The sequence below is a fragment of the Microtus pennsylvanicus genome, chromosome 6, assembly GCF_037038515.1.
Source record: "Microtus pennsylvanicus isolate mMicPen1 chromosome 6, mMicPen1.hap1, whole genome shotgun sequence".
In the NCBI taxonomy this organism is placed as follows: Eukaryota; Metazoa; Chordata; class Mammalia; order Rodentia; family Cricetidae; genus Microtus; species Microtus pennsylvanicus.
The window spans coordinates 44775425-44782809 of NC_134584.1; positions in this window are offsets into that span (position 1 = coordinate 44775425).

Consider the following 7385-nt stretch of genomic DNA (forward strand, 5'->3'; position numbering starts at 1 on the left):
TTCCTGAAACTCCTAATGTATTATAAATAATTCTTATTTATGACTCATGTATAAAATATATTCTATTAGGAAAGTTATATCATTGGCTGAGTTTTCTAGAGCTGATAATACTTTCTTATTGATGTATAAGATCCATCATATAATATTAAATTTAGTGGGGCTGGAGAGTTGGCTCAGTGGTTAAGAGAACTTATTCCCCTTGCAAAGAATGTGGGCTTGATTCCCAGTACCCAAATAGTGGATTAAATCCTGTAATTCTGGTTCCAAAAGATCCGACACCCTCTTCTGACTTCTATGGGCATATACATGCATGTAGACAAAAGACTCACAAAATAAATCTCATATAAAACAATTGGCTCCATTAATGGTACGATTTGGAGAGAGAGAGACACAGAGAGAGAGACAGAGACAGAGAGACAGAGACAGAGAGATGGGGAGTTTGGAGTGGGAACTATGCCACTCTGAAATACCCACTCAATAGGAGAATTGTTTTGCATGAAATCAATGCGCCAGCCAGTTTTGCTTTTTGTCTCGACTCACACTGATTCTGCACGATCATACCTCACTTTAGCTGGTCCCTTGAATTTGTTATTATGGAGGGGAGGGCTTGCTTCTCATGCCTGTAATTACTTTTACAGGTGCTTATGTGGATTTGCATGGGAACAGGTCTATGCAGAGAACCCATTTGGTGTCAAGGTCTACCTGACTCCTTTCCCTGTTGCTTTCTGTTCACACTTCCCTCCCACTCCTTTTTCTCATCTCTTTGTTTGCTGCTGTTCTTCTTATCTAGAGCTAATACAAAATGGAAATTTACTTTTCAGCTTTATTTACTGGCTATCATTTTATGCTTCTTCTTAATTAAAAAAATCAATAAGGAGAATGTTTGTTTCACTCCGTTTAGCAAAGGGAACAGTAACAAAAGCTAATGTGAATTACTTTGACTTCTATGGTGTTCAATTGATTTTCCTCCCTGTTCTGACAGGTAATAGAGTTTTTTGTTTTTGTTTTCCTGGAGGGTGGAAAGTTCTTTTTCTTGATTTAAGAGTTTTAGCTCTACACAGAAGGTGATGTGCTTTCTCGTTATTGTCTCTTATAGCAAATTGCCTCCTGTGTAAATTGAAGGAAGCTGAGATATTAACATCTGCATTTTAGTGTTTGAGAACAGAGAAGGTAAGTGATGTATTCCAGATCAGACAGGAACAAGAAAGTCGACACCATAGTGCAATCCTCTAAATTAGCATTTCTTTGATATTAAAATAATATTTAAAAGATAGCAGAGCAAAGAAATTAACTTGGCAAATACTCATACAACACTCACCTGGTATCTTTTCATATTAATGTTTTATAAGCTTTGGCTATGGAGTTCTCTTTTAAAGAACAAACATTTCTGATATCTATCAACCATTTTATACATTTAAATTTCTCCTTACACTCCTAATGCTTTCATTTCAAGTTCCCCCTTTTCAGATGTAACCATTTCTAAATTTAGTCTCAATCATTCCCATATACTTGTTTGATAAAGTTCTAATTTATGTATATATTATATACATTAGTTTTTATATACTATGTAAGCAGTGTATAGATATAGCCAAAATAACCAAAGAACTAAAAGATACCTTGACAGAAATATCAGCTATGTGTGCATGCTTCCATGCTGTGTAGCCTTTTCTGTTGATCTGGTGGAGAGAGTACCTCTGAGAATACGTGTCAAAGTCTTCCCTTTACATTTAGACTCACTTTCCCTATAGTTAAAGGTATTTAATGACATTCACTATTCCTTTCTCTACTGATTCTTCAGTGTCTTTTCTTCGTTGAGTTTTTCCTACTGGCATAACAACCTTTAATCATTCCCTTTCTCAGAAAGTAGGATTACTGAGCCCAGCACATAGATACCTTACTGGTTAACAGCATGCACTCCTCAGAATCTGGCTTCTCAGGATCATCATATAGAAGGGAGCCATCCATACTGTTGCATGCAATAGAATTTTTTTTTTTTTTTTTTTTTTTTTGGCGGTGGCAGCACACATCTTTATTTTTTGGGGATGTTCTATTGGGAACTTACCAAGGCCAGCTGGCCTGGGTCTGAAAAAGGATGGGATAAGTCCGGACTGGCTGAATATAGAGGACAATGAGGAATACTGAGAACTCAAGAACAATCGCAGAGGGTTTTTGATCCTACTGCACGTACTGGCTTTGGGGGAGCCTAGGCAGTTTGGATGCTCACCTTAGGAGACCTGGATAGAGGTGGGCAGTCCTTGGGCTTCCCACAGGTCAGGGAACCCTGATTGCTCTTCGAGCAGATTAGGGAGGGTGACTTGATCGGGGGAGGGGGAGGGAAATGGGAGGCGGTTGCGGGGAGGAGGCAGAAATCCTTAATAAATAAAAAAAAAATGAAAAAAAAAAACAAAAATAAAAAAAAAAAATAAAGATGTGAGAAGCTAAGTAAGAAGGTGAACCCAAAGACAAACACATAGGCATCCTCATAAATATTAACCTTCATCAGGCGATGAAAGGAGACAGAGACAGAGGAGCACGGGACAGAAATCTCAAGGTCCAAATTAGAATTTTTTTCCCTTGTTGAAAAATATTCAAAATCTCATGCTTGGTTTATGCATTGTTGATATGTAGTCTAGTTTTTTTGTTTTTTGTTTTTGCAACTGAAAATGTAGCTACTTTAATGGAGTTGGAACACTTAAATACTCAGAAGCTAAAATTTAGTTTCTAACTCATACCAAACGTGGAAACAGTTCCAGGTAGAACTTGAGAAATGAAACAAGAAAGTTTTGAGAAGTATAAACGCCTTCATGACTTCAAGTAGGGCAAGCCTGAGTAAGTAGGATATAGAATACATTGATCACAAATTGATTGTAAAGATTTCATGAAATTACATATTTCATTTTACCAAAAGCATTACTAAGGTAGTTAAAACTAATCCACTTAATGGATAATTTGTTTGTAGCAGTAGACTGAAAGAGGCCTCACTGAGAATATATGAATAACTTGTAAATCTTTAAGGAAAAGACTTAAATTAGACATCATTTGTATAACTGCTTTGAAGATAGAAAACATAAAAGAAGTACTTGAGCTGAAAATGCATATTTAAAGCCAGTAACCCCCACCTAGACACATAGCCTACAGAATCAAATACTCCAAAGTATTGATACAGATGTGCATGCGAACTTCTCTCTCCTGCTCTTCTTGACATGGACCCTCCTGCTCTTGTCTGTTTGCAGCTCTACCATCAGAATAAAGACTGCTAATGTCACTGTGGCCCTTCAGAGATGTGCTGAGAACATTTAACCAAGACCCTTTAGGAACATGATCCTTAATTTGTTGGCTGTGCTGACTTCTGTGGTGTAACCACTCCCACTGTGGCCTATTTAGAGCCTTCTTTGTGATGTCAAGTGGCTCATAAACTTCTTGAAATTTAAAAGTCAGCTCTTTAAAATAGGTTTGAGCTGACTTTTCCATTACTCTAAATATACCCAAATGACGGGGTGTGCTTCTCTTAATCTGTAGGAGGTCCAGTGCTGATTTTGTTTTTGCTGGTTCTGTGGCAGCAATAAATTAAGAATTCTTCTAATTTGTTATGATGATATTCTAAAATCTGAGGAAAGACAATATGGGTTGAGTTTAGAAGATGCTTTTAATCATCTACTTAAATGGGTGGGTCTTGAGTATGGGAGTTAGAAATGGTCACTGCTGAAGTCCAACATCCTTTTCAGGTGAGATGATATCCCATTTGACTCTTGTGAAAACAATACTCTATGCTATCTCTAGACAACTTTAACGCAGTTCTAACCTATTTCAACTATGAGATGTAATTCCATCTTCTTGTACTCCTACCCCCCCTGGAAAAGAGAAACAGAGCTTATTTTAGTACTTAACCATCTATTTGACCCTCAAGCTTCTCTTTAAGTTTTTCCCCTATATTTGCCTTTCTCTGTGAATAATATGTTTACTTCTTTAGTGAGCTTTGTTTTCAGTTTCTGTCATTATTTTTTGTGGCTTTCCTTTGAACACCATTTTAAACTTTCCATATCCTGTTTTGGTTATCAAGCTGAGAAAATATATTAAGAACCCAAAGGCAAATGATTACATCATAGTTTTCATTCCAGGGTAATTTCCTGGAGATGAAACTGGACAGTTTAAATCCAATAACTGTGACATGCATAAGATATATGCTCAGGATAGGTCTGGACTTAAGCATGCTTTATTGCAATTCAGCTTTTAAGGGGATTTTTAAAAAATAATAGTTTTCATGAGAAGTCAGAAACGACTCAGTTGATCCTTAAAACAATATTTTGTTATCAGATGTACTGACTGAGAATCTTTGGGATATGTAATTAAAACCATCTTGGAGAAAATAGCCTGGGTTATTAGATGAAATTTATTCATATGGATATGTACAAGGAAACATTGATGAGATAAGTTCTCTAGATACATCAATAACACAGGTCATTTGTTATTGCTCAGTTGTTTGCATTTTGATAAAAAAAATGATGTGTTATTCTCCACAAGACTAGACGCTTGGAGCAAAGGACAGATACCTCCTTTGTCTGAAGTCTTTATATAACTAGCATTGTAATTAATCATACAATTATGTCTTCTTCCTCTTTCTCCCCCTCCTCCTCTCTTCTTCATTCCTCGTAAGATGACTTCACTGTAAAGTGGTGATGGTCAGAGAAGTGTCACAGCTCCTGTGACAAAACATGGCAACCCCTAGCCTAAACGAAACAATTATGAACGACTGTGCTTTTTCTTGTGTAGCAACACTTTAATTGGTGTATAGAAGAGATTATATACAAGGATTAGTATATGATCAGAGTAATTTAAATAAATTAGTGGTATCAATAAGAACTACTATAAGATTTGGGTGTTGATAAAGTTCATTGAAGGCACAAATATGCAAAGATTTAATGAAGATAGTACCATCAGAAGTTTTGAAAAAGATGAAAGGAATATGCTGTAAAGGGAATCTGGGAAAGCTGAAAAGGATGGGTACCTATAAACTGAAAGGTCACTTGAGGGTCTATTTCTTAACCAGTAGATTAGTTGAGTATGTCGTAGCTACCTTTCCAGGGCACTTTTCTTGCCTGTGATAATGCGGCTTGGTACAGTATGAGAGGTACACACAATTGGAAACGTTCCAGTGAAGAATTCTGGGAGAGAGCTGGGATGCATGCATCTGATTCTGAGAACAAACACACATCCCGTCTTACTTCAATGCCCACAGCTCTCTTTTCTTAAGTAAAAGTATAAAATAGCTACTTTGCAGATTCTCTGAAACCTTGGGCACTGTAGAGTGCTATGCAAGAATAATTGATATTCTGACTCTTTCCAATGATTAGAGGAGTTTCTTTCCATAACTGGAAAAAATGGGCCTCCCTCTTCTCCTTGGGGAGAATGCTGCTTGAGTCTGTGTCACATAGGTCCCAGTGTCCTTTCAGGACATATTAGAACTTCTCAGAGTGAATCATTAAAGGATATAACAGACTTGTTCTCAACCACACCTCTTTAGGCAGAATAGCGGGATGATCAAATAAAATTGACATTACTCATTGAAAACACAGCTTGAATTGGATCTTGTATCCTCTCAACAGTTTTGAGTTACACGTGCTAGAGCTATGACTACCATTGCCAAGGTGCTCAAGTCATTGAAACTGCTGAATATGGATATAATCAGAGCACTTGTTCCATTTATAAGGCATACATTTGCCTAAGTATTGCAAATATTATGGTAATAGAATAGCAAGTTTTAATAAGCTGATTGCTGGGTATTATTGCAGACTGTTTATTTACTCAGAATTTAATAGACAGATAAATTATCCTCCTTTTCTCTGTGTCACCATTTGCTTTTTGACATATGGGGCTATATGATACCTTTGGCCTGTTTCTTCAGTAGCTAGACTGAATCAATTATTAAATCTCATCTTTTAGAATTACAATAGCTATTCAAAGAAATTTGGCTGTTTCAGGGGGAAGAATTCAGTGCTTTAATGTTTTTAACTTGGCCTAAGCAGCCAGCATCTGAGCATGCCAGAGGATGTTGCCAATCCATAGCTCTCCTTCCTCTGCTACCCACTTCTCAAAAAGTCATGCTGTTTTATTTAGAGTTTTGTGTCTGTCCTTGATACTTAAATTTTATGTTAAGGAATGGCAGAATACCACAGCACACTTTCCCATGGGTCTACCAACCCTTTTCATAAATATGCCAGTTTCTAAAAGAAAGACGTACATTCCTAAGATGGGACATGATTGATTTGGTTTAGTTTTGTGCTTCTTAAAGCATTCTAAAACCAGTTTTTCTTTCTTTTTAATTAGTTCCTCTTTAGAAGTCCTTTATTCTGGGTTATTCTCATAATATTTTCATTAAGTGTAGAATACCAATTTAGGAACAAAAATATAGTAAGTTAAACAATAGTATTGATTAAGGTATAACTCTGGGATTACAATTAAATAGTGTAGAAAAATACTCACATTGTGGGTGCCCTCTGCCTGACTCTGACATCAGTGTAGTAATATAGTCTATGTATTTCTCCAGAAATGGGACTGAATTAAATACTGCTAACTCTGATGCTCATTACTACACCTTTATGACGCTTATTTCCAATTCATTGCCTTTGCTAACCTTGCCATTTTCTTATGATAAGACAAGGAATGTTATCAGAATAGTCATATCTACTTTTCTTTTTTCTTCAGGAAATTTAAAGCAAAAATTAATTTCTTACTCCTTTCAAGATGAAGTCAATCCTTGGCTGGTTCAAGTCTGTGACCAATATATAGAGATTCATTAGAATGCTTCTGTTTTATTGTGCAAAGCAGAAATTGTCAAGCATTTGAGGACAAGCCCACATCCAGGGTGTTAGGCAATGGTACTAGCATTTACACTTCTGTAAGAAAAGGGAAAGGAAACAGAAGACGAACATTTCTGAGAATGAAGAAACAGTCGTTTAGGGGTTCTCCCTAAGTGGGAGCAATTTAGGTATAAAATGTTATAGGGTTCCTGTGTCAGTGGTTGAGAGGAGTGACCTCAATGAAGGCCACTGAAGACAGAGGCAGAGCTTTTGCTTAGCTCGTTTTCACTGGAGATAACTATGGAGAGGGATCTCTATGGATGCCCAGATCAACAGTCTGACAGTCTATAAAGAATAAGGTTGGGTGGATAATATGGCCCAAAGGATTATAGCACTTGTCACTGAGTCTAAAACTTGAATTTAATTCTGGGGACACACATTGTGGAAGAGAACCAACTCTGATACGTTGTCCACTGACCTCCAAACATATTCCCTCAATAAATACAATAATTTATTTAAAAAGAATAAGGCTTGACTGTGATATTTCAGTAGAAGGTAACCATGGCAGCTGGGTAAAGTAGATAACAG